Consider the following 24,327-nt stretch of genomic DNA (forward strand, 5'->3'; position numbering starts at 1 on the left):
GTCTAGGCCCGAAACGTCAGCCTTTCTGCTCCTATGATGCTGCTTGGCCTGCTGCGTTCATCCAGCTCTGCACCTTGTTGTCTCGGATTCCTCATCACATTGCTTTTGCAGAAGTATTTTCAAAGTTACAGGTATCAAAGGTTTCTGGGCAGCCTTTCCAGTCTGACCTTGTGTCAGATCCCTTGGAATTGTCATTGATGAACTGAGGGTGCTCTCGAATTTGAATCCCAATCTATGCTGCATTTGTTCATATATAGTGTGGTATATAGTTAATAAGGTGAGTTTGGTAAGGTAAGGTGGGAAATCACTTTAAGCCTCACAGCCAAAAACCCACTGATAAACTCAATGTAACTCTGACTTAGCCAAAAAGAATGTAAAATTAAGCCTTCTGAAACAAATCAACTGGGGTCGTGGGATCTCAGCTGGAGATAGGCCCGAAATGTCAGCCTTCCTGCTCCTATGATGCTGCTTGGCTTGCTGTGTTCATCCAGCTCTACACCTTGTTATCTCTTATGTAGTGTGGGGTTTGTCGGTCGGCATGGATATGGTGGGCTGAAGGGCCAGTTTCTATCCCATTTGAATCATAGAATCCCTATAGTATGGAAAGAGGCTATTTGGCTCATTGAGTCTGCACTCACCCTCCAAAAAGCATCCCACCCAGACCCGGCCCCTACCCTAGCCCCGTAAGCCCACATTTCCCACGGCTAACCCACCTAGCCTGCACATATTTTGACGCAACACAGCAATTTAGCATGAGCAATCCACCTAACCTGCACATCTTTGGACTGTGGGAGGAAACTAGAGCAAGCCCATGCTGACACGGGGAGAAAATGCAAACTGCACACAGATAGACACCCAAGGCTGGAATCAAGCCCAGGTCCCCGGCACTGGAAGGCAGCAATGCCAACCAATGAGCAGCAATGCCAACCACTGAGCACCCACGTGACTCTATGACTGTATTTTATGGGAGTATGGAGTCAGGGTGGGGAGTTCATTTTAACTGACCCCACTTGCCAAGTTGCTGCTATTTTAAACAGTGAGCTTCCATGACTTTCAACAGTGACTCGTCTTAAAATGGACATGTCATTGTCTGTAAACCCAGACATGGTCATGTGAGGTGAAATGCAAGTATTTTATGAAGTTAATCAGGTCATGTGTAAAACGGATGACCAATCTGACCCTACTAGTTTTACAATGCTCAGGCTGGCTTAACATTAGCCCCATCTCTTGCTTCCAATCCATCTGCGCAGTGTATGAATATCTGAAAAGAACAGAAAACACCTATCATTTGTAGCAAACTTCAGGTGAAAAGAAGAGAGACAGAGGGACTTTTTTTTGTACTAAAAGTAGCAAACGCTGTGGAGAATGAGAGCGATGAACTGTGGGGATTAAAGAAAATTCCCTCATTTAAGGCAAACACATCCTCAAATTTTTACAGTCTTCAGAAAATTAAATGCCCTCCTCAGTTTGCACCTTCCGTTTGAATGTCAATGTTTTTATTTCTAGAAAGTCTCCCCTGTGGTGGATGAGATGGTTGAGGTTTATAAGAAATGGGACAGGCAGGAAAGTAAATGGATGGAAAAATACCTTTTCACTGAGTCTTGCATTAAATGGAAAAACATTACAGACTTCTTTTTATTTTTAGCAACTAGAAGCTAAGCCATCAGCTGACATTCACCTGTTGCTGGTTGGTCCTTTGGGTGCTTGGGAATTTTCCAGTTTGGAAAAACTTGGAAGTGGCATGTGAATGCAAGAAGGGAACTGTTAGAAGGCACAATTGGATTGGCAGTCTCTCTGCCTTGCCCACCCCATCAACTCTCCACACAAGCAGGTGCCCCAGCTACATTAGAGGGACTCCATCCTCATCAGGGACTTAATGAGTCCCAAATTCCCTGTCCTGTTCACTTTGCCGTTATCCTCTGCAATGAAGCACTGTGTCTAACTTTAACCCTTAAGACTCCATAGCTGGTTTGCTGGAGCATGGAACCAGCTTTCACATACTTGATGTTTGCTATTTTATTTTCTGCCCTAATGTTCTTATTCTGCTCCAACAGTATTGGTGCCCATCCTTGCTTAAGGAATAATAGCCCCACATTGAGTTGAAGTGAATGTTCAGTTTAGAATACATGATGTACCTTCGATTACAGCATATCAGTCAACTTTTGAAGTTCATTTTGTCCAAAAATCCTGCTGGAAACAAGTCTCAGTGCCGTGTGTATAATGTGAACTGCTGGATTGGATGTGAAAAGTTGCCATTTTGAAATGTGAGAAAAAAAACATTGATAATTCAAATCACATTAACATGACATGGTTTATTGAACTAATGAATTGTACAAAGATACCTTTAACTGCAGTGAAAGCATTTTAAAAGCCATCAAATTCATTGTCTTTGGCATCTAGCACTAAGAGTTCATCGAATTCATTCCAAGCCACTTTGGCTAATCGCATCACCATAGGGATCCCAATCTGGATCAGGTTTGGTACTGTTACTGTCCAACAGTACCACTCGACAACCAATTCCACCAGCATCCACTGAATTAGTTATTCCACATTTTTTGAGCTTTGCGATGACATTTGTTGCACTCCATTACATCCCTATGAATCCTGTCTCCTTTTGTCCTGTTGTTTTCATTAGAGCTGTTCCTGAGTATTTCCATTCCATAGTTTTGCTGCTGGGTATATTGAAATTCATGGGCATTTCCCCCATGCTGCAGTGTGCTCTAACAGATTTTTGCTGCTGTCTGATGATGAATTGCTGGAAACTGGTAATTTACCATACAGGCTTTTGGCAATGTCGGAGCAATCTTGGTCTTCTTTTGTGACATGAGAATATTTTGTTGCATAAAATGCTGCGCCACCAATCGTTGTTCTGATATCTCTGCTGGATCCAGGATTTGATCTGGCCCACATACATGCATACCTGCACAATGCATTTCTGCAGGCAATGTAACCACTCTGATGTTTTCGGGCCCATTTTTGCTTATCACTGGCCATGGTATGGACAGTGTGCTCTGTGTGGGCATATCTTAACCAAGAACATAGCCCATGTCACTGTCTTGATCCATGTACTGCCTTACAGTATAATGTAAGTAAAATATACATTTCTGTGATGAAAACCTGAGTCTGATTACTACTGCAAGGGTGGCTTTGATAGCTGAAAAGGGAAGGATAACCTATATGCTGAGTAGATGCAAAAGCATGATGTTTGACATCGAAAACATACTAGGTCAATTTAGAAGCCTCAGTCTGTGGCTATCCTGGTTTGGTTTGTGGAGAAGTCAGTTCAACAGCATCAGACGTTTTGGTTCTCCTGTTCATTCTGACTTAATGTTCTCTTAGATAGGCATGTAATATTTACAGTGTGATGTCTAGACTGTTAAAAGCTACATATAGCACAAAACCACCCTCCTCACTTCATTTCCAGCTTCCAGCTTAGTGTTAGTGAACTGAAAGACATTGCTACAATAGTTTCCTGTGGTTAGGAAGTGTCTCACTGTGACATTCAAGATATCATGAGAGCATGGCTGGCAGGGTGGATGAGTTACTTTCTCACAGTCTGTATGTCAGTTTAGCACACGTATATGAGAATGATGTCTCCACATAGTATCTCTCATTATTCTGCTGTTTTACAACTGAGCAGAAAAGCACTTTTTCTACTTCTGGTCCGCTGGATTTAACACAGTGCACTGTGCAATATTTCTGATTGATTTAGCCAATTGTTATGATTAATTAGACAGTTATGCCATTTGTAGTTAGTCAGCCATTTTTTTTTACCATGCTTTACGCCAATATTATGAAGTATATATAAAGCAAGTTTTTTTTTTAAATATTGGATTTAGGTGAATTGTGATTTGTCATGAGATCCGAAAACTTTTAATTTATTACTTTCATCATAATTTCCTTTCTGAACACTTGGTTTAAGATGACACTGATGTTTTATCAACGCCTGGTATTACCCACCTCTCCACTATATCATCTATTGACTCAACTATCTTGCCACTTTCTCTATCCGCGGTTATCTTTTAAGGAAAAAAGTAGAGAAATATTTGAAGTAGGTGAAGATGGCAGGCAAGGCGGGGTGGAACTGATATTGAACCGTTATAAGCATCTATCACAGGCCTGACATGATGAGCTGAATGGCCTCCTGCTGTGCTATAGACTTCTATGGTTCCCCTGTGTTTGGTGTGCCTAATTAATTTGAACCTTTTTTTTGTGAGTAATGTCAATGCTACTTGAAGCCACAAGTGATTTTTTTTTTATTACTTATGCATGGGACGTTGATGCCACTGGTTAGGCCAGCATTTATTCCCCATCCCGAATGAAGAAGGTGCTGGTCAGTTTCCTCCTTGAACAAAAGCAAAGTTGCTGGAAAAGCTCAGCAGGTCTGGCAGCATCTGTGAAGAAGAAGACAGAGTTAACGTTTTGGGTCAGGTGACCCTTCCTCAGAACTGATGGTGGCTGGGAAAACGTCAGTTTATATGCAGAAAATAGGGAGGTGGGTGGGATAGGGAGTAAACGATAGGGTAGGGCCCAAAGAGAGAGAAAGACAGTTGGACAGACAAAGGAGTTGCTAACGATCAGGCTGGGAGGGTGAGTAGTTGTTAATGGGGACTGTTAGTGACTAACAACAGGGGGTGTGTAATGGCAGGCTTCCTTCTTGAACAGTTGTAGTCCATTTGGTTCCAGTATACCCAAGGTGCTGTTAGGGAGGAAGTTCCATCGCTTTGACTCAGCAACATTGAAGGAATGGCAGTCTAGCTCCAGATCAGGATGGTGTGTGACTTGGAGGGGAACTTTCTGGTAGTGATGTCCCCATGTATTTGCTGACCTTGTCCTTCCAGATAGTAGAAGTCATGGGTTTGGTAGGTGCTGATGAAAGAGGTTTGCATGTTGCTGCAGTGCATCAAGTAGATGGTATGTATTGCTGCAACTGTGTATCAGTGCTGGAGAGAGTGAAACTTAATAGGATGCTAGGGTACAATCAAGCTGCTTTGTCCTGAATGTTGTGGACCTTCTTGAGTGTTGTTGGAGCTACACTCATTCAAGCAAGTGGAGTGTATTCACTTACATTCCTGACTTGTGCCATGTAGATAGTGGACAGGCTTTGGGGAAACAGGAGATGAGTTACTCCCAGCAGAATTCTTAGTCTCTGACCTGATCTTATAGTCACAGAATGTATATGACAGGTCCAGTTCAAATCCTGGTCAATGGTAACCCCCGGAATTATAATTGTATTGGATTCAGTAGCAGCAATGCCACTCATGTCAAAGGAAGATGGTTAGAATTTCTCTTATTTGGAATTGTCATTGCCTGGCCCTTGTCTGGTGAGAATGTTAAATGCCACTTATTGGCCCAATCTTGAATGTTCTCCATGTCTTGCTGCATCTGACACAGACTGCTTCATGGAATGAAGAGTTGCAAATGGTGCTAAATGTTGGGCGATCATCAGCAAATATCTCCACTTCTTACATTAAGGTGATTTGTACATGACCTCAGACACTCTCCAGATCATTTTAATTCTCCTCTTCTCCCGCTCTGACCTTTCTGTTCTTGGCCTCTGCTGTGCACCAGTGAAGCTCAGTGTAAGCTTGAGGAACAGCCTGTATTTTCTTCTGGGTGGTCTATCCAACCTTCTGAACTCAAAACTAAAATCACCATTCTGCGTCTTTTTTGTTTATCTTTGCTGCTTTAATTTCTCTGGCTTTCAAAGGATAGCCATACCGTATCCTGGCATTCACACATCCTCCAGGCACGTCTTTTCTTAACCATTAACCAGTCAGATTGACTTTTGTATCATGAAACCTTCTTTCATTTAATCTCTCCCGCACTTCAACCTAACATTGGACCCTCCCTTTATGTTCTTTCTTGCACCATTTATCCTGTGCACTTATTCAGAACCTATCACGTTTCTAACTTTACCCAGTTCTGATGAAATGTCACAGGCCTGAAATGTTAACTTTGTTTTTCTCTCCAAGGATGCTGCCACCCCTCAGTTCTGGTGCTTTCTGTTGAATATAACAGCTTTCTTCAACTTCTAAACTAAACTTTTATGCACTATGAGGTAGATCTTTTCCGTTTGTAATGTTGAATGTGTACCTAGTGTTGTGAATAGACTGACTGCCTTAGGAAAGGCCTTGATTTTCATTCCCTCATTCATAGACATCACTGAATGTGGAAATGAGAGGGAGTGTGTCAACCATAGCAACCTGTTCCTCCACTTCATCCTGCCAAGCAATGAAGGCAGAGATTGCTCCTGTTTGTTCCTGAGTCTTTTAGAGAACAGGCCCACATGGACAGATCTATCCTCTTGTTTCAGCTAGCGATCTCATTCCACCCTGGTGTCTGCAAAGACAGCTTCAGCCAGGGTAGGAACCAGGCCACGTTGGCAGAATGGAAATGAAACTTGAGCAGGGTGTACCATAGGAAGACTATCATATACAGTCAGTCATCTAGTCGTGCACTCTGGCCCCGGAGTTTCCTTGCAGTTGCAGCTCTTGTAGAAACATAGAAACATTGAAAGTAGGAGCTGGAGTGGGTCTTCTGGCCCTTCGAACCTGCTCCACCATATACAATAATCATGGCTGATCATGCAACTCCACACCCTGTCTCCACTTTCTCCCCATACTATTTCATCCCCTTAGCCCTAAGAACTATAAAAATTGTTGAAGCTTCAGCATAATTGCAAGTGAGTATACCACTTCAGGTGCATGGCAACTGGTGGTGCAGGGGCATGAAGACAGGGGAGATTCAGGCCCATTCTTGGAATTTTGTTTTGGATGTGGAATCTGAAATTTCTACATGCATTGCCTACTGTGAGAGTGCTAATCTGCAGGTCAACACTGACCATCACAAATGCTGTGTTGCCTGCAAACTGGAATATTGCTCGTACCTATTAGCATTTTCACTATTTCCTTTGAATAAATAAGGTAGCATTGGACAGACTTGCTTCACCTTGACATTTTTTTTAAGGCACTCTGTGAATTTGATATGCATATGGTGTTTCATGTAATATTGTACAAAAAAATTCTTTCAACACCTTGCCTGTCCATAATATTCTAAAGAGTATCTATTGCTGGATTGGGTCAAAGCTCAGTTTAAAGTTAATAACATTGACATATATAATTCATGATCATGTACAGATAATGTTTCCTGTCAGTGCTTTATGGTTCAATACTTGAAATGAACTTTTAGCAGCACATTATAGAAGTAGACGCTTAGGGGAATATGGAGACCCCCAACACTTTGCAAAGAAGTTAATTTCTGTGCTTTGCCTGGCACAAGTCTGACCATTCTCTACATATAAGTTAAAGCTGAATACAAAGAATAATAATGTGCTGTAAATTCTAGAAACTGCAACAAGTGTGCCAAAGATTGAGAGGTACAATAAAGACATACAGCACACTCTCTCTTATTCGTTGATGCATAGTCTATAAGAACAGAAGGTTAATGCTGAAACTGTATAGAATACTAGTTACCCCACAAATGTAGTATTGTGTACAGTTCTGGTCACTGCATTACAGGAAGAATGTGATCACACTGGAGGTAGTACAAAGTAAATTTACAAGGATGTAAAGGATTTTAGCTCTAGGAAAGATTAGATATGCTGGAATTATTTGAATTAGTGGAGAATACAGGAAAATTTGAGTTTTCTAAAATCATGAGGGGCCTGGATGGAGGGGGTTAAAGGACTTACATTAATTAACAGAGAAGTCATTAACCGGAGGGAGGCTATTGATTTAAAGTAATTGATGGCAGGATTGGAGGGAAGATGAGGTGAATTTCTTTTCAACCGGACGATAATGGGAATCTGGAACTTACCATCTGAAAGAGTGGTCAAGGCAGAAAACGTCATTGTGTTCAGAACTCATTCAAATGCTCACTTGAAATGCTGTAATCTGCAGGGCTATGGACCAAGAGCTGGAAAGAGGCATTAGGCTACTTTGTTTTTTTCCCAGAGCACGGGCAAGTTGAGCTAACTAGTCTCTTTCTGCGATGTAACATTTCAATGTCACTTTGTGGCAAGACTGCTTATTAGAACAAATTTGTATATGTAAATGAGAAACTGACCTAGAAGATCACAAAAACCTTGAGTAAAGAAATAATTACAGCAAGGAACACAAATAACACAATAATGTGTACAACATGTTTGATAAATAAATCATTCTTGTAATCCATGTTGTTTGAAAGCAAAACATGTTTGACTTCCCTGTTTTCTCAAATTTAAATAGGTAATCTTTTTAGGTAGTGTGATAAATCAGTGGTTTTGCTGTCTAGTGTACAAATATTACAATACTTTCAATTTGGGAAAGGACATGGTTTTGAAAAACGACTTAATTTAACAATACCTACTGAAAGAATATACCTGGATGACTGAGAGGGCTCAGCGTCTGGCAAAGCTTCCATGGTGCTACAGCCTCATGGAGTCTGGATTTGGAAACCCTATGTTTGGATATCTGAGGATATGTTCAGGTGCAAATTAGATTTTAAGTGAAAAGCAACACGAGGGAGATTTTACAAATGTGGTGCGAGCCAGGTAGCATGTTGGAGTCAGAAGGTTATAGGTTCAAGTCTTTTTCAGGAAGGTGCAACCTTTCAGGGCAGATATTTAACTGAGGCTGTGCCTGCTCACTCAGCTGGCCTGTAAAAGGGAGCATTTTGAATTATAGCTGGGAAGATTTCCCCTCAAGAACATGACAAATTTATATCATTTAGTCATTAATCTCATTGCTGTGTGCAAATTGACTGCCCTGCTCCTTACATTACGATGACACCTTCACTTTGAAAGCCCTGCAAAACACTTTGGAATATCCTGAAATTGTGAAAGGCACCATCAAAATGCATGTTGCATCCTTTTTTGCTTCACTGAGCAATTCAATGGACTGGATATGTAGTTGTACATAGAAGCCTTTCTTTCATATGGTTGCAGTTCAAAGCTGAGGAATATTGAGGGCAGGTGGGTTTATGGGGAAAAAGGATCGTTATTATTTCCAACTGAATCCAAAGAAAGGGCAAAATGATATTTCTTCCCATTCCCTTGAGGGTGAGACAGAGAGAGACTCAAGACAAAGCATATTTTTCTAAGAATGTTTTTGAAGAAACGCTGGTGAAGAACATTGGTAATCCACATAAATTATGGTGCCCCAATATCTTGATTTTGGCAGTAGTAATCTGATGTCAGCTAAATTGCTGTTAATCTTGGTTCCCTGCCATCTGCAAGTCACTCCATTGGAAACTGTGTGAGTAAGGTCCGGATAAGGGAAAAATTATACAACTGCCTAAAATAAGATACTTCTCTTTCTTTCATCATCTTCCATGTGGTAGCATTACTTACTCTTTTTAAGCTATAGTAATGCAACAGAATGGGTTTGGATTTCGCCTTCTGAATTGAATCTTATGGTAATGATAAGCATAGACTACCAATATTCACAGACTAAAATGATTTTGATAAAAGGACAAACATTGACCTAAAATGGCTAGTATGATCTCCAGACCACAGATTGAGGCAAGTCCAGGGAATTCATGCAGAATACACTAAATTGGCTGAACTGAAATGACATTTTCACCCAAAGGCAGTGAAAGCAGACAACCAAGTCAGCATGAAGAAATTTGCTTCCTGTTTTGTTCACATTGGCACGGTAAGTTAATATTTTGGAAGGTGAAATGTTGCCTAGAATATTCAACTTGTCAAAAACACTGAAGATGGGTTCTAGATACACAATTGAACCCTATTTCAGTGGCTGCTATTGAGCAACAAGGGAGCAAGAAGGAATTAAAAATGAATTTGCGCTTAGAGCTGAAACTCATTGTCTCTCCCTGTGCCTTATCATCACTCAAAAGAAGCAGTGGTGTAAAAGCTGCTTTGGAAAATAACCATTCACATCAACCTGAGAATTCTACAAATTTCACTGCAGATGATGAAACAAGATAACAGCTAAATCATTGTGAACTGAGGCTTCACTCTTGCACTCAAGGACTCTAAGAACTATAAATTTCATCTATTTTTATCTTCCTGTTTGTACTAGACACCTTCTCCTCCCACCTTTTTTTAATCTTAAATTGACAACCAATATGCAATTATGTCTGATGTCATTTTTCTTTTTATTTGGGATAGCAGGTAATTAAATTCCTCTTTTTTCACTCAAGAAGACTTTGCAATTGGCTCCTTCAATTGAATTTAAAATGTTATATAATAATATTATTTTTAGTATATTAAAAATCAAAACTTAGTTAACTCAGTTTTATTTAAAGTGTGATAGCAACACGCTCAAAAGAAAAAAGCATTTGTTGCAATTCACTAAGAGGGGTTTAAAAAGAAAGGAATCAATGTCCCCTATCTCACCTGGCTGAATCTAAAAATACATACAAGTAAAGACAGTAGCCTGGTTGCCTGGTTTGATTCCTGTTCAAAACCAAGTTAGCCAATGTCACAGTCCTGCAATTAGCCTCAGTGTCTTGGGCCAACACCTCACCTAATATTTCACAGTGTTTTTGACAAGCTGAATCTCCTAGATTGCCAACGAGTGAACGTCACTGGAAATGGCAAATGAACAATCCTGGCAAGATGGGGAACTGGAGGGCAACTGTGATTGATGAGGGAAAAGCAGTTGATGTTGTCTACATGGACTTCAGTTAAGCCTTTGACAAGGTCCCTCATGGCAGACTGGTACAAAAGGTGAAGTCACATAGTATTGGGGTGAGCTGGCAAGATGGATACAGAACTGGCTTAGAGGAGACAGAGGTGGAAGGAGACTTTTCGGAATGGAGGGCTATGACTAGTGGTGTTCCACAGGGATCAGCGTTGCGACCTCTGCTGTTTGTCGTCTACATAAATGATTTGGAGGAAAACGTGGCTGGTCTAATTAGTAAGTTTACGGATGATACAAAGATTGATGAATTGCAGATAGTGAGGAGGATTGTCAGAAGATGCAGCAGGATATAGTTCAGTTGGAGGCATGGGCAGAAAAATAACAGGTGAAGACAAATGTGAGGTGATGCATTTTGGAAGGTCAAATGCAGATGGAGATTACACAGTGAATGGCAGAACCCTTAGGAGTATTGATATGCAGAGAGATCTGGTTGTGCAGGTCCACAGATCATTGAGGGTGGCAGCGCAGGTAGGTAAGGTAATACAAGAGGCCTATGGCATGCTTGCCTTCATTGGAAGGGACATTGAGTATAAGTATAGACAAGTTATGCTGCAGCTTTATAGAACTTCAGTTAGACCATACTTGGAATATTGCGTACAGTTCTGGTCATTACATTACCAAAAGGATGTGGATGCTTTGGAGAGGGTACAGAAAAGTTTTACCAGGATGTTGCCTGGTATGGTGGATTTTAGCTATGAAGAGAGGTTGGATAGATTGGATTTGTTTTCACTGGAATACAGGAGGTTGAGGGGTGACCTGATAGGAGTTTATAAGTTTGGGAATAGCATGGATAGAGTGGAAAGTATGAGGCTTTTTTCCAGGCTGTGGAGTTCAATTACTAGGGGACACAGGTTTAAGCTAATGAGGGCAGAAGTTTAAAAGAGATGTGCGAGGCACGTTTTTCATACAAAGGATGGTGAGCTCCTGGAATGCACCGCCAGAGGAGGTGGTGGAAACAACTCTTTTCCCTTTCTTTGTACCCGTGTATATTGAACTTAACTGGGTTCTAATAGAACTTTTCAGAAGGAGAGAGATGCAAAAATTACTCTGCACTGAGACTGTCTGTTTGTACCATTAGTTCTCAGTCGACCACTCCCACTGGGGGATGTTTTTCAAATTCTGACATTACTGTCACCTTCTGTGTTGACCTGTGATGGCTTATGTTTCTTTAGTCTTCCTGATTGCATCCTCCCGCAACTCCTTCTGTTTGTGTATTGGCCTTTATAGTGACAGGATTCAAGTACAGGAACAAGGATGTCTTGCTACAATTATACCGGAGACAGGACGTGGGTAAGGCCAAACCTGGAATATTGTGTGCACTTAGGTCTCCTTCTTTGAGGAAGGATGTTCTTGCTACTGAGGGAATGCAGCGAAGGTTTACAAAATTGATTACTGTGATGGCAGGACTGACATATTGAGTCAGTTAGCATCTTCCCCACTACAACTGTCATGCTCACTGGTCTATAGTTCCCCATTTTCTCTCTATTTTCCTTTTGAAATATAAGGGTTATATTAGCAACTCTCCAATCTATAGGAACTGTTCCAGAGTCTAATGAATCTTGGAAGATGACATCAATGCAATCATTATTTTGAGGCCTATTTCCTAAGTACTCTGTGGTGCAGATTATCAGGCCCTGGGATTTATTAGCCTTCAATCCCATCAATATTACCCAACACCATTTCTCTACTAATACAGGTTTTTTTAGTTCCTCCCTCTCACTAAACTGTCTGTTCCCCCACATTTCTGGTACATTATTCACGTCCTGCTTTGTGAAGCAAAGTATGAATTTAGCTGGTCAGCCATTTTTTTGTTCCCCATTATAAATTCCCCCATTGCTGTTAGGGACCTACATTAGTTTTCACCAATTTTTCCTCTTTACATGCTTATAGAAACTTTCCCCATTAGTTCTTATGTTCCACGCAATATTACTCTCATACTCTATTTTCCCCATCTCAATCAATCCCTTGGCCCTCTTTTGCTAATTTTCAAACTGTTCCCAATCCTCAGGTCTGTTGTAGGTCAGGTCTGTTTTCTTGCCAATTTATAAGCCTCTTATTTGCAACTAATACTATTTCCAACTTCCTTCAAATGCCACGATTTAGCCACAGAAATAAGTAATTTTTGTAGTTCACCCATTCGGTCTTTGAGTGTTTGCCACTGCCTATCCACTGTCATTCCTTTCAGTAACATTTCCCAATTCATCATAGTCAACTCACCCCTCATACCATTGTAGTTTCCCTCATTAAGATTCAGGTCCTTGGTCTCAGAATCAACTTACCTCACTCTCCACCTTGATGAAGATTTTCATTTTATTATGGCTGTTCATCCCCAAGGAGATTCTGACAACTACATTACCAATTATTCTTTTCTCATTGCATATACTCAGTCTGAGACAGTCTATTCCTTAGTTGATTCCTCAACATCCTGCTCCAGGAAATCATCCTGTATACACTCTAGGAATTACTTTGCTCTGGTATTATGAATAATTTGATTTTTCCAGTTTATATGCAGATCAAAGTCAACCATAATTACACATGCATCTCTGATTTCCTGTTTAATGCTGTTCCAGACATCACCACTACAGTTTGGCGGTCTATATGCCACCCCCAATAATGTTTTCAGGCCCTGGTACTTTTCAATTCTACCACAAAGATTCAACATTATCTGAACTTGTATCTTTCCTCAATATTGTGTTTACTGTGTATCCTCTTTAACCGGTAATGCAACTCCACCGCCTTTTGCTTTATTGTCTGTCCATGAGTAATGTTTGAATTCTGAAGGCATAATAAAAGTACAGTAAAGGAGTGATCCTAAAAATTAAGTCGGTTTAATGACTAAAATCTAGTTGACAGACATCTGTCTGCAGCACAGCATTCACTTGAGGAAGGACATATTGGCCTTAGATGAGGTGCAGCAGAAATATGCCAGTGTAATACCCAGACTACATGGGTTACACTGAGAAGTCTGGCTTATATTTTCTTGAATGAAGAAGATTAAATGTGATCTGATTGAGATATGTTGAACAGCGAAAGGGCTTGATAGGGTAGGTCGAGAGAAATTATTCCCTATGCTGAGGGAGTCCAGGTGAAGGGGGCAGAATTGTAATATTAGAGCTAGGATGTGCAAGGATGGATGGGAAAGATGTTTTCATGGAAAGCCAAGTAAAACTTTTGGAACTATCCCTCTCCCCCATACCCCTCAGCCCACAAATGGTAGTTGGATGCTGGCCAATTGATCACTTCAAGACTTATTGATAAACTGTTATGATGGAATGTAGGGTCAAGGTGAATCGATAGAGTTGAGATGCCCATTGTCCATGATGCCATTCAATGATGGTTCAGGCTTGAGGGGATGTGAAGCCATCTCCTACTCTTACGTTGCTGACTTGCTATTGTAGTCCTGGCATCAACTGACTATATTGCCATGGTGACGAGCAAGGTATCTGACAGCTCTATCCTTGTGCTCTTTTGAATGTTTAGACTTTGTTATGGATTCTGTGAAGGGAAACATGTTGATATGACCAGGTACAGACCAGGACATTCCCCACACTAAAGTGACCGTTCGGTTTTGCAGAGCTTGACATGACGTTCTTGACCATCAACCTACATGAACATTAAGAGAAGAGATTTTTTTTCTCCTCCAAGGTAAATTATCTCAACTTTAAACGAGGTATAAATTTTTATATGTTTTTCCCCTTGAGGTAATAATCAACTATTTGAGCTGCTTGTGGTTGTCATGGCAACAGCAGGTTAATCAGTCAACACACTCCATTCTGCACTGATTTGTTGGCAGACCAGTTACAGAGAGCATTGAAAATAATTTTCCAGTTCAGATGGATATGACAAATTTGCTAATGTATATATAATTATATTAAATATTTTTCAATGCCTGTTGTCATTCTGCCCATTCGAAGTTATTTCTTCACAGCTGGACAAATCCTGGTGAATGGATAAAAAAGGATATTTTGATAACACACAGTGATTAAAGAAAGTAAGACTTGCCTTTATATAGCACCTTTCACAGCCTCTGAACATTCTAAAGTTTTATTTTACAGCTAAGAAAGTGTTCTTGAAATTTAATCACCGTTGTAATACAGAAAACCCAATCATATTGCACGCCACAAACATCTACAATGAGCAATAATCAGATAATCAGTACTTTAAGAGATGTTGACTGACGGATGAATGATATATCTCCTGTACTTTTTCAAAATGGTGCCATGGATACGTTAAATGGTAGAAGGGACGTGAGTGTTAGGAAAAGCAGACCACTGCCTGTACAGCCATCATTTGTTCTCCTTGAGAAGTCTGTGTTCAACCTAAAAGTTGGTCCTTAAGGGGATGGTGCCAAGCTGATGGATCTCAAGGGCTTCGTTTGACCTCTCTATCCCCGAGCTCCCATTTTTGGGCATGCTCATATTTCTTGGTGACAGCGTGGGCCATAATCTATAACAGGCTTGTTCTGTAAGGGGTCGATTCTAAAATGTGTGGGTCTATAAAACACAAATTGTATAAGGTATACAGATGGTTTCAAATAAGAGACACATCAATAATGGGTTGTTTCTGTAAGGGACAGGTTCTGTAACAGAATCACAAGAGGAAGGTGGGGGAGACTATGGCATTGAGGTAGTGTCACTAGTCTTATAATCCCGAGACCCTGGCAAATTCCCTGGGATCATGGATTCAAACTGTTCCCAAGGTAGTTGTAGAAGTTAAATTCAATTAATTAATATAATTCAACTCATAAAATCAGAATTGAAAGTGGTCTCAGTGATAGAGCTGTAAATAACTATGGGACAGCAGCAGAACTGTACTTAACCACATGGCCAACACATCCTCCACATTACCATTACCATCAAGTTGAGGGATCTATCCTGGTTCAAAGCAGGAGTCATGCCTCATACAGGAACAGGCATACCTAAAAATGATGTGAAAACCTAATGAAGCTACAACACAGGGCTATGTGCATACCAAACATCAGAAGCAGCATACAACACAGAGGGCTAAGTGATTCTACAACCAGTGGATCTGATTTAAGCTCCGCTGTCCTGCCAAATCCAGTTGTGAATGGTGGTGGACAATTAAGCAACTCATTGGAGAAGGCCTAACAAATATCTTCCTCTTCAATAATTGGGGAGTGCAGAACATCAGAGCAAAAGGCAAGCTGAAGCATTTCCATTCGTTTGATTGATTGATTTATTGTCACATGTACCAAAATACAGTGAAAATAATTGTTTACGAGCAGTACAGGCAGATCATAGTAAGCAACGATGTATAGATCAGAGATTGTAAAATGATTTAGATGGAGGCATACAGGTTACACTGCACAGGGCACGTGCTAGGCAACATCAATGTTGAGGCTAGAGAGTCCGTTCAACAGTCTAATAATGGCCAGAGGAAGCTGTTTCTGAACCTGCTGGTGCATGTGTTCAGGCTTCTGTATCTTCTACCTGATGGAAAAGGTTGTAGGAGATTATTACCAAGGTGCGAAGGGTCTTTTAATGATGTTGGCAGCCTATCTGTGGTAGGGAGCCATGTAAACGGAGTTCATGGATGGAAGGTTGGTTTCATGATGATCTGGGCTGCGCACACCCCTCTGTAGTTTCTTACGGTCCGGGGCAGAGCAGTTGCCATACCAGGCCATTATGTACCCAGACAGTGTGCTTTCAATGGTGCATCTGTAGAAGGTCCTTATGGACATGCAAAATTTCCTGAGCCGCCTGTGGAAGAAGAGGTGTTGTTTTGGTTTCTTAACCGTCGCATCTACTTTGCAAGTCCAGGACAGGTTGTTGGTTATCGTCACTCTGAGGAACTTGACACTGTTCATCTTCACAGCCTCAGTTCCAGTGTTGCATGGATGGATACCCCTCCAGAGGTCTCCAGCATCACAGATGCCACTCTCCAGTGAATTTGATTCACTCATGTGAGATCAAGAAACAGCTGAAGCCACTGTATGCTGTAAAGGCTACAGGCTGTAGCAATGTTCTGCCAATAGGACTGGAGACTTGTATGTTATAACTAATTACTCCACCAGACAAGATGTGCTTGTACAGCTACAAATCTAGCATCGACCTGGCAACACGGAAAATTTCCCAGGTATATCCTGTCCACAAAAAGTAGGACAAAGTTAACCTAGTCAATAACTGCTCAGCAACTTCCACTTGAACATTACACACTTCTTTTGAAATTGTGTTTGCTAGGCTACTTCAGAGGGGAGTTAAGAGTCAATCACATTACAGTGGACCTGGAGTCACATGTAGGCCACAGAGGGTAAAGACAATAGATTCCCTCCCCTTCAGCACACTAGTGAATTAGCTAGATATTTTACAAGAATCAATGATAGCACCATTACTAAGACTAACTTTATCTCAAATTTTAATTTTACCAGTTCCCCTTGGTAGGATTTGATTCCATGTCCCCAAATCTTTAGCCTAGGCCTTTTGGTTACTGATCCACTGACATTACTGTCATACCCACCACCTCCCCCAATACTCTCTGTGGTGGTGCTTACACAGCAATTACTTGCTAAATGATAAATTTGGTCCCCAAGAGGGACTCCCAGCTCCTGACTTCATTGTGGCCTTGTCCGAACCTGGGCAAAAGTATTGAATGCCAAAGGTGATAGCAACTGCCCTTGAGATCAAAAGAACATTTGACTGAGTATGGCATCAAGGCGCCCTGGCAAAATTGATGTCAGTGGGAATCTGGGGAAAACTGGCCACTGGTTTGAGTCACACTTTGCACAAAGGTAAATGGCTGTGGGAGGCCAATCATCTCAGTCCTTACTGTAGGAGAATGTCCGAGACCCAACCAAGTTCAGCTGCTTCATCAATGACTTTCTGTCCATCAAAGGTTAGAAGTGGGGATGTTAGCCAATTCTTGCGTCATGGTCAGCCACATTTATGACTCCTCAGATACTAAACCAGATACCAAACACTCTCCACATGCAGCAAGACATGGACAACATCTAGTCTTGGGTTGATAAGTGGGAAGTAACATTTGTGACACACAAGTACCAGCCAATGACTATTTTCCACTAGAGAGAATCTAATCATCTCCCTTTGATGTCACTGAATCTCCCACTATTAACATTCTGGGGGTTACCATTGACAGGACCCACATTATAAGTACTGTGGATAGAGGAACAGCTCAGAGGCAGGGAATTCTGTCGTGAGTAACTTAACTTCAGGGTCTCCAAATCCTGTTCATCATGCACAAGGCACAAGTAAGAACAGTGATGCTGGGATGAGTGGGGGTCCAAAAACAGTCAAGAAATTTGTTACCATCCAGGACAAAGTAAACTATTTGGCACCTCATCTACTAAACTAAAGGTTTGCTTCCTCTGTGACAACAATATCTCATTCATGAAGCACTCTTGCACATCCATGAAAAGAATCACAAAACATTTTTCAGAGATGTGCTACCTCAGAATAAATATACATGTGTTTAGTTAACCTGCAAGGTCATCGCAGTGGCAGCAGTGTTTACAAATTAAAATGCATCACAGCAATTCCTTAAGCCTCCTTCAGCAGCACTTTCCAAACCCACTCGGTAAGCTAAGGCCAGCAGACACATGGGAATGCCACTCCCTGCACGTTGCCCTCCAAGCCACACACCATCCTGACTTAGAAATGTGTTGCCTGCCATTCCTTCAACGTCACTGGGTCAAAATCCTAGGACTCTGTTTCTAACAGCATCTTAGGTGTACCTGCACCATATGGACTGCAGCAGTTCAAGAATGGGGTGCTCCTCCAACTTCTCAGGTGTAATTAGGGGTGAGTAACAAATGCTGGAATTGACAGTAACACCCACTTCCCATGAAAGTTAAAGAAAAGCAGATAGGTTCTATAATGAACAGTTTCTACAAGGAATGGTTTCAATAGAATATCAGATTGATATCAGGCAGGTTTGCTACAAGGCAGATTCTGTAATCCACAGGATCTGCAACTGGCCATTTCTGTAACAAGCAGTTTCTATCACAGACATGTTCCTCACTGGTTGGACTCCACCAGGTTAGCACCCACTCAATGAAGTGAAAATGTAGCAAAATCCTGGTCTTACTAGTCCTTTACTAGCTTTGAGCTTCTGTAGGCAGTCACAAACGGCCTCAACACCAAAAAACACAAAGGAGGGACATATCTGCTGAGTAATGTAAACACAAAAGGGAACTGCAGATGAAATATAAACAGAAAGTGCTGGAGATGCATTAAATCAGGCAGCTTCTGCAACGCTCCTAAATTGTCAACATTGCTTTTTCTCCAGAAATGCTGCCAGACCGACTTAGCAGTTCCAGTATTTTCTAACATCTCCCTAACCTATCTCAGACCAAATTTGCTTTCTTGTTATTGGGATTGACGAGACTCTGTATCAGTTCAGTGGGTTGCCAGTCATGCGTGCTGGGAAGCTGTATTTTGCTTCTCTGCCAACGATTGATATGTTTGACTTTAAAATGTCCCGTTTTAGAAGCCTCAGAGAGGAAAGAAGTTCAATTTTAGACCTGTCCACCCATCTGCTACTGATTGGGGAACATGGGATAAAAAGAAACAACTTGCTTAGCTTTGCTTTTGCTAAACAACCTATTCAAGGAGCCTGTTAACTCGAAAGCCTTTTAACAGAATGTAACAAGTGGTGCTTTTTCAGAGGAAAGGCAGTTAATTATTCACATTTATATTTGTAGCAGAGTTGTAGGAAATCCTGAAAGATGTCAGTGTAATAAAGCATCTAACTATCCACCAGATAGAACTAATCATTGTGATAGCAATATTTCATTCATACAGCACTTTCACACATCGCTGAAAAAAATCTCAAAACATTTAACATAAATGAGTTACCGCGAAATAAATGTGCATGTGGTTAGATATCCTACGAGGTCATTACATCTTCATTCACACCTATTTCAGTAACATTTTACTTATTAATGTTAAATTATACCTAGTAAAAGTTGCCCTCCAAAATTATATTAGGAATTTTAAGATCAGTAAAAAGATAGAACAATAATTCTTTGCCAGTGCAAGGGGCAGGCTTGAGGTCACACAAATTTGCCATCTTAAAACATTAATATCCATGGGAAGGGATGGTTATCTGAGGCTGCAGTGAACATCTATCCTAGGTCACCAAATCTTGAGCTGTGTTATCTTTGTGAACTGTGTGTGGCCATATGAAACTAGCAACGCACTCCCACTCACTCGCTATCTCCACCGCCAACACTCAATAGCAGCAGTGTGTACTGTCTGCAAGATGCACTGTAGAAACTCACCAAAGGTCCTTAGACAGCACCTTCCATCTAGAAGGACAAGGCCAGCAGATACTTGGGAACATCACCACCTCCATCCTGACTTGAAAATATATTGTTAGTCCTTCAGTATCGCTGAGTTAAAGTTCTGGAAATCCCTCCCTAGTTGCATTGTGAGAGCACCAACGGCAAATGGATTGCAGCAGTTTAAGAAGGTTCACTGGCACCTTCTGAAGGTCAATTAAGAATGGGCAATAAATGCTTGCCCAGCAAGCGACACCCATATCCCATATGTGAATAAAAAAAAATGCATTTCTGATGGCAATGTCCCGTCAAAAATTAATGAATTATTCAAATTCATTTCAATTCTGGCATGTAATACAGTCTCCTTGATATGGTAAGATTCAAAATGCAAAAGGTCATTGACCAAATAAGTGCCAGATCATGAGAAAAAAGACATGGGAGCAGCAGTGCTCGGATTTTCAATTGGATCATGGCTGAACTTCTACATCAATTCCAGATTCCTGCCTATCCCCATATCCCTTGATTTCTCAAGGAGCATTGCCTTATTATCTCACATCTGGGCAGCCATACTGCAGCAGACTTGCTCAAAAGTATTGTATTCTGACTGGGATGATACAAAGTATTCAACTAAGTCAGGCTGAACTCAAAACTAACTTCTTCAGTAAGGTGATGAAGAGGTTTTATGCCCATAATTTACGCTCTTCCGATTGACATTTATAGAAGGGAATATGATTGAAATAAAAGAAAGGCTGAAATAACTGTACAGCGGCCATTATCCCATCACCAAGTCACCCTTTATTTGCATGTGCCTAGTGCCTGACACTGGTCCAGCTTCCTCAGAGCCTGCTCTCAGAGTGAGCAGGGTGTCTGACATTCCTGTTCTGAGGAAAGGTCACCGGACCCGAAACATCTGTTTTCTCCTCCACAGATGCTGCCAGACCTCTGAGCTTTTCCAGCAACTTTGTTTTTGTGTCTGACATTCCTGTTTATATCTGTCAGCCAGGGCTCCCTGATTGGACCAGGTTAACAGCCCCAATCAGGGAACTCATGTTCTATGAGGTTCTCCTGGCTGACCTCGTTACAATCACGACACCCCTCCCTTTCTAAGCCCACGGACATAGGCCTGTTCTTTTTCTTATAACCTCTCCTGGGGCATTTTAGCTCCGAGTCTGATTCCTCTGGACTCCGCCTCGGATACAGATGGCATGTACCAGACCGTAGCCCTCCTCTTGCGCCGTGGGAGAAATTCGCCCTCTTTTTCAGGCGGTAAAGGTATTGAGGATTTGACATCTGCTTTTTCCATCTCAGACTCTGAGATTTCTTCGGTGTTAGAGGGGGGTTTGGGGAGAACGCACAAGTTCCAACAGCCTTTCTGGCTGTTCTGAGGGACAGGGTATGATTTGCTCCTGTCCTGCTCAGGACTTTGCAGCTTTCCACCTCACCTACCTGAACTTTGTACATCATGGCACTTGATCTCACATTGACCATGCCTCTTACCCATGCAGGGCCATTTCCGTGGTTTTGACACCAAACTTCGTCCCATGAAGTAAAACATTTCTTTCGCTTACAGGAGTCTCGTGTCCTGCATTGGCGTTCCTGAAGTTGCTTCACTCTTCCCCTCAGGTCTGGCAAAATCAGCTTTAACTCACTGCAGGGTCTTTTCTCCAATAGCAACTCTGCTGGAGCTATTCCTGTAGTTTATTGAGAATGGCCCTACAATCAAATAGGAACCAGGGCAGTTTGGTATTGAGTAGGATGTTTCTTTAAGCCTGCCTTCAAAGTTTGGACTGCTCTTTCTGCCAGAACATTGGCTGATGGATGGTATGGAGCTGTCCTTATATGCCAAATACCATTCACCTTTAGGAAACACTTCAATTCCCAGCTGGTAAATGATGGCTCGTTGTCTGTGACCAACACTTCCGGGAGTCTGTGTATTGCAAAAGATGCTTGCCACTCTTTTATTGTCGTTTCCCTGTTTGACAAATGAACTCTATTCATGTCCAGCCACTTTAAATGGGCATCCACAATGACTAAGAACACTGAGCCCAAAAAGGGTGTTGGTGATAGTCAACGGCCAACTGAGTCCAGGATTTATGCGGCCATTCCCACCAATGTGGGGGAGCAGGTGGCAGCAATTTTTGTCCTCGTTGGCTCTTTGGGCATGGCCCCATCAACATGGCTATGTTGGCATCCAATCCTGGCCACCAGACATAACTTCTTATCAACATCTTCTATTTGGACACTCCTGCATGACCCTCGTGGAGTTCAGCCAGTATCTGGCGGTGACCTTTGCTCAGGACAATCACTCTCACTCGCCATAATAATAAATCGTCCTCCATTATGATCTGGTCTCTCCGTGTCCAGAAAGGTTTCAATTCTACTTGTGATGATTCTTTCACCTTCCAGCCTTCAGATTTCTGTGTTAACTTTTGCCCAGAAGGCAAATGGCACTGGGCAGGCCTTTCTAAGTCATGGAATTGCTTCCTGGTCAAAATGTAATGTGGCCTTTGCCACCTTTGATAGTCCCCAGAACTTCCTGAAAAGCGTTCAGGTCAGGATTTCATTCAGAAAGATGTTGAGCGAATCAAGGTGAATCTTTCTAAACCAATTTCGTCCCATCAAAGTTGGGCCAGAACCTTTAACTACAATCAGTGGTAACCGAACCAGCTGCTTCCCATACAAGACCAGATCCAAAGTTATACCCTTACTCTGTAAAAGTTCCCCCTTGTAGGTTCTCAGTCTAGCTGAGGTGTTATGCAAACTTAAGGGTTGGAGTCCAGAGTGAATTTTGTTAAAGACTGGGTCTGCAATCACTGATACAGCCGCACCAGTGTAAACCTCCAATAGAACTAGATGACCATTTAACCAGATGTTTATTTTGATTGGTTCTGACTCGGATGTTACTAAGCTATTTAACAGCTCAGTAAAAGCAGTAAAAGTAACACTTTAACAGTGGGATTTCCCACCTCCTGGATACCTGCCTATGAGTTATTTTACTCAATTCAGGCCTAGTGGGAACTGTTTTGCTGTCTTACCACATATCAGCAGCAACTATAATGGCTTGCCAATCGGGATCCTAATTTTAATGGTTAAAGTTTTAACCATTTGACTGAGGCTTGGCTTTTTTGGGGGGGTTTTACTGTGGACTGACCTAGATTTCTTCTGTTCCAGATATGTCCTGAGTCAGGCTACACAATTGCCTTCAGTCAAGCGGTGACCCCCAAGCTCAGTCAGACTGGTGAGGGGGTCCACTTCCACTGGCACACCCTACAATTCATACGCTCCACTTGCTGCATTCTCCAATGACAAAGCCAGTTGTAGTGCCTATTTGAAGTCCAGTTGGGCTTTAGTGCCTATTTGAAGTCCAGTTGGGCTTCAGCAAGTAGGTGCTTTTGCATGGTTACATCATTAATCCCACTCTTGTCCCCAAAGAAATAACTCTACAGAGGCTGGTATTCTGTCACCAAGGCACCCTTTATTTACACATGCATAGTACTTGGCACTGATCTGGCTTCCTCAGAGCCAGCTCTCAGTATGAACAGGATGTCTGTCACTCCTGGTTATTTTTTTTTATTTTAAGAGTACAGATTGTTAAGGGGAATTGGTAGCCCAGTGGTGCTATTGCTAGGCTATTAATTCAGAGCCGGAGAAAACTGTACAGAGACCAGTATCCTGTCTCCAAGTCACCCTTTATTTACGTGTGCACAGTACACTGGCTGTGACCAGCCAGCTTGGAGTCAGTCCCTGATGGGAGAAGATTCTGAATCCTCTGTTTATTGCATTTCCTTTCCTCTCCCACACTGCTACTCCACAACAGCACTGTTTGTATTTCCCCCACAGCACCCATGGTTGTCCTTGCAGTGACTCAGTAAAAAAAAGACACCATTGCGCAAATAACATTATTCAATATTTCCACCATCAAGAAAACACCCAAGTGGCCAGTGAAATAGTAAGAAGCAAAACCCGATAAGGGCAACGCTGACATGGGGAAAAAAAGAAGTGAGGTGGGAGGGGGGCTAGAGATTAAGTCAAAATAGATTTGAAAGGGAAATAAAGCACTCCAATCCCTACGGTGTCCATCTCTCCCTAAAGGTATTGAGAATATTGGTGGACACAGCATGCTCCCTCTCCAATGAACCCGGGCTGACACTCCTGTTTATATCTGTCAGCCAGGGCTCCCTGATTGGACCAGATTATCAGCCCCAATCAGGGAACTCATATTCTATGAGGTTCACCTGGCTGATCTCATTACAATCACTACAAAGGCAATGAATTCATTTGAGCCCAGTTTCTACACAAGCTATTGTGTATTCCTTGACTCCAGTTGAATTTTAGGTTTGCTGGCAAGGGACTGGTGATGATGGAAATGGAACTAATCATAGTTAACACATGAAACCGAGTGGAAGATAATCAGTAGGCTTTATT

The sequence above is a fragment of the Rhincodon typus genome, chromosome 9 (genome assembly GCF_021869965.1).
Source record: "Rhincodon typus isolate 14 chromosome 9, sRhiTyp1.1, whole genome shotgun sequence".
In the NCBI taxonomy this organism is placed as follows: domain Eukaryota; kingdom Metazoa; phylum Chordata; class Chondrichthyes; order Orectolobiformes; family Rhincodontidae; genus Rhincodon; species Rhincodon typus.